The sequence below is a fragment of the Crocuta crocuta genome, unplaced genomic scaffold (genome assembly GCF_008692635.1).
Source record: "Crocuta crocuta isolate KB4526 unplaced genomic scaffold, BGI_CrCroc_1.0 scaffold149, whole genome shotgun sequence".
Classification (NCBI taxonomy): domain Eukaryota; kingdom Metazoa; phylum Chordata; class Mammalia; order Carnivora; family Hyaenidae; genus Crocuta; species Crocuta crocuta.
Genome location: NW_027551561.1, coordinates 2,916,734 through 2,927,822, shown reverse-complemented (window position 1 = coordinate 2,927,822; position 11,089 = coordinate 2,916,734).

Genomic DNA, 11,089 nt, shown 5'->3' with positions numbered 1-11,089 from the left:
TGACGGCAGAGGGCGCACGCGCCTCGCCACTGCTCTTCCAGCCTAATCATTCCTCGAAGGGGTTGTGAGAGGTAAATGATGGAAGGGGTTTCGTAAACAAACGTGAAAGCGTGGTACAAATGTATGCAATATATGTTTTGTTTCACAGTTAAACCTTTGAGGAGAGAGAAGGGGCCCAACAAATGAGTGAACACATGGGTTAAGCTAGCCAAGGGTAAGAAAAATCGGGACGGTGGTGGAGGTGGAGGGAACTGACCAGATGGAGAGCGCAAGGCTGAGGCTGCTACTAGCCTCCAGCCAGTTGTTGTCGTCCGTGGAATGGGTGGTGTGGGACTAGCATTGCTATGGGAAGCCCGGTTTATGTTAAACCAGTTAAAGTGGTTACCAGCTTGCAAACTCAGAGCGTAAAGGTAAACTGTGAGATGGTACTATCTAGGAACCCAGTAGTTTTTAGGGTACTGAAATAGATCTCCTACCGTGACACCGATCCCAACCAGTAATGTGTTTGGGTGTAGTACGTAGCTAAGAGAAACATAAATGCAAACAGAGGTAGTGAGCGTTGCCAGTCAACATGGGCAGAAATGCTTCTCTGGTACCCAGAGTTCTCTGTGCAGCCCAGCCCAGCATATGATTGGCCCTGCTTCTGCCCCACCAGGCCACTAAATGAGCTGCCCCAAAGGTCCTCCATGACTTCCCAGTTGACTCTAATTCAGACCTCATTATACTAGACTTCTCAGCTGCATTTGACGCCGTTGATTCCTCCCTCCTTTTAAAAAAAAGTTTATTTTTATTTATTTTGAGAGAGAGAGCAAGCAGGGGAAGGTCAGAGACAGAGGGAGACAGAATCTATGTGGGGCTCGAACTCACGAACTGTGAGATCATGACCTGAGCCGAAATTAAGAGTTGGAGGCTTAACCAACTGAGCCACCCAGACGCCCCTCCCTCTTTTTAAAATTTTTTTAAAGAAGTATTTATTTATTTTGAGAGCGAGCACATGAGCAGGGGAGGAGCAGAGAGAGAGGGAGAGAGAGAATCCTAAGTAGGCAGGCTCTGCACTGTCAGTGTGGACCCTGACGCGGGGCTTGAACTCACAAACCGTGAGATCATGACAGCAGAAATCAATAGTCAGACACTTAACCGACTGAGCCACCCAGGCACCCCCCCCCATTTTTAAAATTTTTTGTTAATGTTTATTTATTTGAGAGAGAGCATGTGCAGGGGAGGAGCAGAGAGAGGAGGGGACAGAGGATCTGAAGTGCTGTCAGCACAGAGCCAGATGTGGGGCTTGAACCCATGAACTGTGAGATCATGACCTGAGCTGAAGTCCAATGCTTAACTGACTGCCACCCGAGCACCCCTCCTCCCTCCTTTTTTGAGGTTTCTCCATATTTTCGGTGAGTGCCATCTCTTAGTTTCGCTGCAGCCTCTCCAGTTGCTCAGTCTTCATCGCAGGCACCTCTGCCTGACCAGGTCTTGATCCTTTTTTCTCTTCTCACGCAACTCACCCCACCTGAGCAACTCATCCCCGCGGCTTCTACTGCCACCCGCAATGCATTAATGACTCCCAAGTCCTCATCTCCAGCTTCGATCTTTCTCACAAGCACAAGAACCAGACCTTTCCCATAGGCACCTCTAACTCAGCACGCCCTGCCAACCACCCTTTCCTTCCAGATGAATGAGGGGCCCAGTGCCCTGATTCATGCTGACATCATAAGAGCCACAGTTGGATCTGAGAGAAGTTGGGACAGCCCCCCGACCCCCACAAGGCAAGTCCCAGGTAAGGCAGCCTTGGAAAGCAAGGAATGGCTTAAATAATTAACCCATGGGACTGATTAGAGAGCAATAATCAATCCCCAAATGAAGGGTCTGCATTAAAGTTCAGGTGAAGGGGCGCCTGGGTGGCTTAGTCGGTTAAGGCGTCCGACTTTCGCTTAGGTCATGATCTCGCGGTTCGTGGGTTCGAGCCCCGCGTCGGGCTCTGTGCTGACTGCCAGCTCAGAGCCTGCAGCCTGTTTCAGAGTCTGTGTCTCCCTCTCTCTCTGACCCTCCCCTGCTCACACTGTCTCTCTCTCTCTCCTAGAAATGAATTAAAAAAAAAAACATTAAAAAAAAATAAAGTTCAGGTGAGATCCAGGTCAGCCCATGGAGAAATTCCATGTGGTCAAGGTACACGAAGGAGGGAGCCTTTTACAGGAACATCCTTGGCCTGATCCTAGATGGGGAGAGAACAGTTACCGACACTGATCTAGTATCTCTCTCCACCCACCCAGCTCCTTCCATAGGTAGAATAGATTTCACCTGATGGAAAACTTGAACCTCTTCAAGTATATGCTGAAAGTGAGAAGTGCTTTCCCATGTCTGTTTCCCTGGGCTGAACCTTGGCCAGTAATCTAGGGACTTTATCTGGCCCTGGCGTCATTGAGAGTCCAGCAGTCTCCTGTGACAGTTTGGTTCCCCACCCCCAGGCTGTCTATTCTGGCCACAAGCCTGGGGGAGCATCTCAGTGGGTCAGAGAGAACAGGAGGCCATTCAAGCTGAATTAGATTCATGAGAAGGGTTGTAGGAAGAGTCAGAACACTCCGAGTGTCTGACTCATCACTTGAAGGACTCCGGAGAGTAGGTGCTGAGTGGGGGAAGGGTCTGATGACACCATACCCCAGGTGTCCAGGAGACCCCAGCTGGCCTGTAGTTCTCTCAGCAGGCCACTGGAGCCCGGGAGTACAAGAAATAGCACAAGTGGGATAGAATAAGAAGGTCCACGTGGAGAAGTGCATCGTGTCCTATGTGGATTTGAACTGTATGTGAATTTGGTAACAGGGAGTAAACTGAATAGTCCTGTCGCCAACCGGAGGTATGGTCACATAAATATTCTGAGTAGCCAATTGATTCACTGTCGATAGTGGGATCGTAAGTTTGAACCCCACATCGGACCCTGTGCTGACAGCTAGGAGCCTGGAGCCTGCTTTGGATTTTGTGTCTCTGTCCCTCTCTACCCCGCCCCTGCTCACACTGTCTCTCTCTTTCTCAAAAGTAAATAGACATTTTAGGGGCGCCTGGGTGGCTTAGTCGGTTAAGCGTCCGACTTTCGCTCGGGTCATGATCTCGCGGTTCGTGGGTTCGAGCCCCGCGTCGGGCTCTGTGCTGACTGCCAGCTCAGAGCCTGGAGCCTGTTTCAGAGTCTGTCACTCCCTCTCTCTCTGACCCTCCCCTGTTCACACTGTCTCTCTCACTCTCCTAGAAATAAATAAATAAACATTAAAAAAAAAGTAAATAGACATTTTAAAAAATTAATGACAATATCCATTCAAGTTACAAGAAAACAAGGGATCAAAAGCACAAAGTGTTTTTTTTTTAATTTGTTTCTTTATTTTTGAGAAAGGGACAGACAGACATAATGTGAGCAGGGGGCTCTTGATTTCTGCTGAGGTCATGATCTCATGGTTCCTGGGATTGAGCCCCAAGTCGGGGCTGCCCCTGTCAGTGCAAACTCTGCTTGGAATTCTCTCTTTCTCTCTCTGCTCCTCCCCTGACCCCTCTCCCTCCCTCTCTCTCTCTCTCTCTCTCTCTCGTTCTCTCAAAATAAATAAGTAAACATAAAAAAAGATTCTCTTTCGAGGTTGAACTCTTTTTTTCGCATTAGACAGGTGACTTTACCTGGTGGACAAACTCCCCCCCCCAACCCCGCTTCCAGACTCACACCCTCAAAGTTTCCACTGATCTTCTGTGTATTTAAATTTTGGCAAGTTGTTCATCATGGATTGTTCTCTCCATAATTCTGATTTTTAAAACATTGCATTAAAATTATCATTTATCTTGGGGCACCTGGCTGGCTCAGTTGGTAGAGCATGTGACTCTTGATCTCGAGGTGGTAAGTTTGAGCCCCATGTTAGGGTTACAGATTGCTTAAATAAATGAATAAATAAAAACTAAAACAAACACATTGTTTGTTTAAAACATTAAATAGTAGTTCTCTTGATTATTGAGTTTTTTTGACATCCTCATAAAGCTTGACCTTACTCTTTCTTCACCCTTGCCCCAGCCAGGGATTTCCAGAAGTCTGTTACCAGCAGGGGGGTGCCGGGGCCAGCTCCAGCTTATTCACAAGAACCGATTATTGAATTTTCAGGAATTTTTTTAACTGGTTATTAAGCATGGCCATTGGTTTTAATTTACACTTATTTATTTATTTTGAGAAAGAGAGAGAGCCTACGTGGGGGAGAGGCAGAGAGAGAATCCTAATCAGGCTCTGCGCTGACAGCGCAGAGCCTGATGCAGGGTCTCAAACTCACAAACCATGAGATCATGACCTGAGCCGAAATCAAGAGTCAGACGGTTAACCGACTGAGCCTCTCAGGCCCCCCAGGCATGACCCATTATTTTAAACTCTATACACTTACAATTAAATCTTATTAAAAATAAAGGAAATATAGACACAGAATCTATCACCTCCTAAATATTTTACTACCCTTTCCTATTTGTTGGGGGAGATCATGGAGAAAATAGACTGCTGATGACCGGTGAACTGGACCTAGGCCCTCGGAGGCTCCTCAACCCCTCTTCTGCTTTTGGATTGTGGGTTCTGCTTGACGCCCACGCTCCCAGAGGCTGCTGCAAGGACACAGCCTTGAGATAGGTGTTCGGAGCAACTGGACGGCCTACAGGACTGAACCCAGGTAAGGCCTCTGTATCAACTTTTTTTTTTAAATGTTTTATTTATTTTTGAGAGAGAGAGAGAGAGAGAGAGAGAGAGACAGCATAAGCAGGGGAGGATCAGAGAGAGAGGGAGGCACAGAATCTGAAACAGGCTCCAGGCTCTGAGCTAGCTGTCAGCACAGAGCCCGACGCGGGGCTCGAACCCACGAACCGAGAGATCATGACCTGAGCCAAAGTCGGACGCTCAACCGATGAGCCACCCAGGTGCCCCCTCTGTATCAACTTTTAAGTGAGGCGAGTGGGCATGCGGCTCTGCGTCTCCACGGGGCTTATTAAACTTGCCACCTTGCAGCCTGCCTCCTGCTCCGGCCTCTCGCTGCTGCGCTGTGTGGGGGCTGCTTTCAAATTTTTTTCTTAATGTTTTATTTATTTCTAGGAGAGAGAGACAGAGAGAGACAGCGTGAGCAGGGGAGGGTCAGAGAGAGAGGGAGACACAGACTCTGAAACAGGCTCCAGGCTCTGAGCTGGCAGTCAGCACAGAGCCCGACGTGGGGCTCGAACCCACAAACTATGAGATCATGACCTGAGCCGAAGCTGGTCGCTTAACCGACTGAGCCACCCAGGCGCCCCTCAAATAAACGTTTTTAAAAAATTAAACAAATAAATAAATGGATTGCTCAGTTGTGGTCAAGAAGAGTTTGTAGGATTGGAAGCAGGTCTGGGGCCCAGAATGCTGAGGCCAACCTGGGCTTTAGAGAAGAACTTCCATCCTCCCATCGCTACCCAGGAGAAGGGGCTTTGGTCCCTGGGTGGGGGGCTCTCTGAGGTCTCAGGAGGCAGCATCAGAGTGGGGGCTGGCAGGAAAAGCTCTTGCCTGTGAACTGGGAGCAGAAGCCGGGTAGGGGGGCCTCAGAAATCAAAGAGCCTGAATCTCTCAGGGGAGCAGTTGTGGGGAGATAAGTTGGATCCCAAATCAGGCTCTCTGCGGCCAAGGGAGCAGATCTGAGAGATAGACCAGAGAGCTCGCCTAAGGGTGTGTGTGGCTTTTACTGTACACCCACAGCTGGAACCTCCTATGGGGCTACTGGGTTTGGGTAGATCTAAATGAGAATTTATGGGGCGCCTGGGTGGCTTAGTTGGTTAAGCGTCTGACTTTCGCTTAGGTCATGATCTCGCGGTTTGCGGGTTCGAGCCCCGCGTCGGGCTCTGTGCTGACTGCCAGCTCAGAGCCTGGAGCCAATTTCAGAGTCTGTATCTCCCTCTCTCTGGCCCTCCCCTGCTCACGCTGTCTCTCTCTCTCTCCTAGAAATAAATAAAAAATATTTTTAAAAAATTAATGAGAATTTATTTTCCTCCCCAAACCTGCCCTTCCTGAGTTTCCCATCTAGGCGAACGGCGCTTCCATGAATTTAGTTAGTCTTGGGCTCCTTGCATCCTGCATCTCCTAAATACCATCTGAATATCTTTCAAATCCTTCCCTTCTTTTTTAAAAAATGTTTTTAATGTTTATTTATTTTTGAGAGCGAAAAAGACAGAGTGCGAGTGGGGGAGGGGCAGAGAGAGAGGGAGAGACAGAATCTGAAGCAGGCTCCAGGCTCTGAGCTGTCAGCACAGAGCCCGATGTGGGGCTCAAACTCACAAACTGTGAGATCATGACGTGAGCCAAAGTCAGATGCTTAGCCACCCAGCCGCCCAACTATCCTTTCTTTTTTATATTCATTGCCATGGCAATATTTTGGGCTCTAGTCAGTTTTCACTGAATAGACTTTTAGTCGTTCTTCATACCTACTACCAAGCTCTCCTGCAGAGCATCCAGAGTGATCTCTCAGCACAGAAACGTGATTAATTCCCTGCTCAGAATTCTTCTCCGTGCCAGGATAAAATTGAAACTCAATATGTTGCTTTTAGAGCTTGTGCCCAAGAAGACAAATAGGCTTCAGTCCACGTTTGCTCTCATTGGAACCTTTCCATTCCCAGTTGTCTGCTTTCCGTATCTGTTTTGGATCTAAAAGTGATGACTCAGAATCATTCTTAATAATTTGTGATGTGTAGTGTTGGAGAGATGAGTCCAGACTTTTTGACTATGTGNTCTTCATTCAATAATAACATAATAATAATATTATTATTATATTATTATTTCTAATTCTCTTTGCCTCTTCCCTACGACCTGTGACAGCCCTGGTAAGAGCAAAGGCATCCGGTACTGTTTCCAGTGAGAGAGCCTTAGACTGATTCTGGTGGGTGATCTTTAAAAAAATTTTTTTTTAATGTTTTATTTATTTCTGAGAGAGAGAGAGAGAGACAGCGTGAGCAGGGGAGGGTCAGAGAGAGAGGGAGACACAGAATCTGAAACAGGTTACAGGCTCTGAGCTAGCTGTCAGCACAGAGCCCAGCGCAGGGCTTGAACCCACGAACCATGAGATCATGACCTGAGCCGAAGTCGGTTGCTTAACTGACTGAGCCATCCAGGCGCTGAAAAGACCAGCTCTTTTCAAAGGGACAGATAAAACTTATGTAAAACCTGTAATAAAGCATTCATCTACAGGTAGAATCTTTTACAGGAAACACAATTAAATGGAAAACCTTTTTTGTTCGAATACATCTTGATTCAAAATGTGTTGAATCAATTATTTTTTGAACTAATGGACTTGGAAGACTTTAGCAGTTAAAATGTTCATTTTTTTACTAAGTTTTTATGATGGAATTTGACTTTTTTCTGGTATGAGACCTTTTTTCTCTATCATTCTGAGATGTCCTGATGTACTTTATTTGTGTGTGTGTATGTGTGTAAGTGTATTTATTTATTTTGAGAGAGAGAAAGAGAGAGAGAGAGAGAAGGAGAGAACAAGTAGGGGAGGAGCAGAGANCAATTATTTTTTGAACTAATGGACTTGGAAGACTTTAGCAGTTAAAATGTTCATTTTTTTACTAAGTTTTTATGATGGAATTTGACTTTTTTCTGGTATGAGACCTTTTTTCTCTATCATTCTGAGATGTCCTGATGTACTTTATTTGTGTGTGTGTATGTGTGTAAGTGTATTTATTTATTTTGAGAGAGAGAGAGAGAGAGAGAGAGAGAGAGAAGGAGAGAACAAGTAGGGGAGGAGCGGAGAGGGATGGAGAGAGAGAATCCTAAGCAGGCTCTACGCTGACATCAGAGAGTGCCATGTGAGGCTTGAACCCACGAACCGTTAGATCATGGCCTGAGCTGAAGTCACATGCTTAGCCAGCTGAGCCACCAGGTGCCCCTAGTATCTTATCTTTTGAGTAAGTCCTTATTTGAAAATTTAAAAAGCTTTTTTCTTGGGCTAAAATAATAATCTTCCATATTTTTCTCACACCTATTTCTAGTGCTTCAATTTCCTTCCCCAGGCAACTTGTTACTATTTCTTAAATGTCTTTTCAGATACATTTCATCCCTGTAAAAGCATATTTGTGTGTGCATATATATATTTTTTTCTCCACTTAAAACTCTGTGGGTGGTATCTTAGTATTTCCTACTTATTGTGCACCTTACTTCCTCTCATGCTACATCTTAGGGATATTTCATGTTAGTGTATGTGATGGTTAATTTTATGTGTTCACTTGATTGTCATGTCTTATATTGTTATGAGTATGTGCGTATACATATATATTTGGCAAACATCTTTACTTCTTCCCTCTCTTATTCACTTAAAACGTAACATAAGATGAACTTACGTATTGGGGTGCCTGCGTGGCTCAGTTGGTCAAGCGTTGGACTTCAGCTCAGGTTATGGTCTCGCAGTCAGGGAGTTCGAGCCCTGCTTTGGGCTCAGTGGTGACAGTTCAGAGCCTGGAGCCTGCTTCAGAATTCTGTGTCTTGTCTTCTCTCTGCCCCTCCCTCGCTCACGCTCACTGTCTCTCTATTTCAAAAATAAATAAGCATTAAAAAAGAGATATATTTAAGTATTGTTAATTTAAAATTATCGCATTCAAGTTACCAGATAAGGAGAGGAGTAAAGTCACTCAAGAACTTTATCTCCTCTTGGGGCACCTGGTTGGCTCAGTTGGTAAAGCGGCCGAATTCGGCTCAGGTCATGCTCTCACCGTTCATGAGTTCAAGCCCAGTGTCGGGCTGCGTGCTGACAGTTCAGAGCCTGGAGCCTGCTTCAGATTCTGTGTCTCGTTTTCTCTCTCCCCTTACCCTGCTCATGCTCTGTCTCTCTGTCTCTCAAAAATAAATAAACATTAAAAAAAAAAGAAAAAGAACTTGATCTCCTCTTATGGAGAAGAGGTTAGTGCGTTTTTTCTTACACACGGGATATTTGTATCATGTTAGGTGGAATTGTGATCTTGTCATTGTCTTTTTTGGAGAGTAGGCATGGTTTCAGGAGATGCTTATAGATACCAGATTGACAAGGGATTGACCTGTGATATTTAATTTTATGTATCAACCTGACCGGGATGCAGGGTGCCCAGATATTTGGTTAAACATCATTATGGGTGTGTCTGTGAGGGTGTTTCCGGATGAGATTTACATATGAATCAGGAGATTGCCTTCCCCTGTGTGGGCCTTGTTTAATTGGATGAAGGCCTGAACAGAATAAAAGACCCAGGTAAGGGAGACTTCGTACTCTCTGCCTGTCTTCACGCTGGGACACAGGTCTTCTCCTACCTTTGGGCTCAGACTAAAACTCACGCCCTCAGCTATCCTGGTTCTCAGGCCTCCGTACTCAGACTGGAACTCTATTTAATCATCTCTCCTGGGTCCAGCTTGCTGAGTACAGATCTTGGGACTTCCCAGCCTCCCTAATCATGTGAACCAATTCCTTACAATAAATCACTATATATATTGGTTCTATTTCTCTGGAGAACATGGTCTAATACAGCATGCATTGAGTTTTCCTTAATCCTTTTCAATGACTAGATTGTATTTCAAATAATGGACTTCCTATGATTTAGTCATCTTTGTTGATGCACAATTAAGTTCTTCCAATTTTCCAGTCTTTCTGATTTCACCAGTGTATCAGTAAATATCTGTCCATATGCATCTTTGTGCATGTCTGCTACTCGACCCGAAGACCAAGGAACATGGTCTTGGTGAATCTTAAACGTGACATATATGTGTGTACAAATATGTGTGTGTATGTCATGTATGTCAGTACATGTTTTGTATAGCATCATGCGTTTTAGAATGCAATTGCTCAAAAGGGAAATTCTGTACATGTGTATGTTCCGTACAGTGTTAGACAGGCACATTGTGGTTCCCTAATACATATTTTAATACAATAATAATTTTCAGAGTAGCCAGTCAACTCATATAATGTAACTAGCTAAGTACCGGTAGGGACATTATCTTTAAGTGGTTCTCTTGAACTGCATAAGCAGAGAGAGTGCTTTTCACAAGCCAAAGGATGTTGGCTATTCTTTACAGGAAGCCAAATGAGTCTCCTTGGGCTTCTTCTTGTAACAAACACGCACTAGAATTATGATTTTGGAATCATTTCCATTGCAAATCCCCTCTTTCCACACCCCTTTAAAAGGCAGCTGTGATATTTGGCTTCTAACCAAAGCCTGCTGCACCAACAATTCTCTAAATTTTATTTATATTTCATGTGCAGTATGCTCCAACTCTCACTTTCCCAGGTGCCAGATGCTGGTTTGGATATACTCCAGTGGAAAGTGCTTTCCTGTGAAATAATAAAAGTAAAAGGCTGAACAAGCTGCCTCTTTATATCAGACTTGCACCAAGTGGACCAAAGTTAAGTATGCTAATAATGACTTCACTCTTTGCCCAACGTGGCAATCCCCCGAATTCCCATTTCACCTACCTCCCCACCTTTGGCTTCCATAGGATGTAAATGCTTATTTATAGTCCTTTTATATCTCTTCAGTGCTCATTTGAAAATGTCAGAAAGTAGGATCTATCTTTCTCACACGATTTCAATGGTGCCTAATTTAACCCACCAACGAGTATTTCAAATATGATTTGGATGAGAAGACAAAGCATTTTAACTGCCTTTGGGGATTTTTTCCCCCTTTTTAAAAAGTAATCTCTATGTCCAACGTGGGACTTGAGTGAGATCAAAAGTCGTGGGGTCTATCAACTAAGCCATTTAGGCACCCCTGCTTTCAGGAATAAAATTTTTTTTAAATATTTATTCTTGAGAGAGAGAGAGAGGGAGAGGGAGAGAGAGTGTGCACGAGCAGGGGAGGGGCAGACAGAAAGGGAGACACAGAATCTGAAGCAGGCTCCAGGTGAGCTGGCAGCACTGAGCCGGATGCAGGGCTCAAACTCACAAGCCATGAGCTCGTGACCTGAGCCGAAGTTGGATGCTTAACTGACTGAGCCACCCAGGCGCCCCTGCTTTCAGGGTTTTTAAAGGTATATGATAACTTAATGTCTGTTATGTTCATAGCTTTAATAAACTTTCACTAAAAAGTGATGCTTTATTTGTGTTTTAAGACTGTCCCT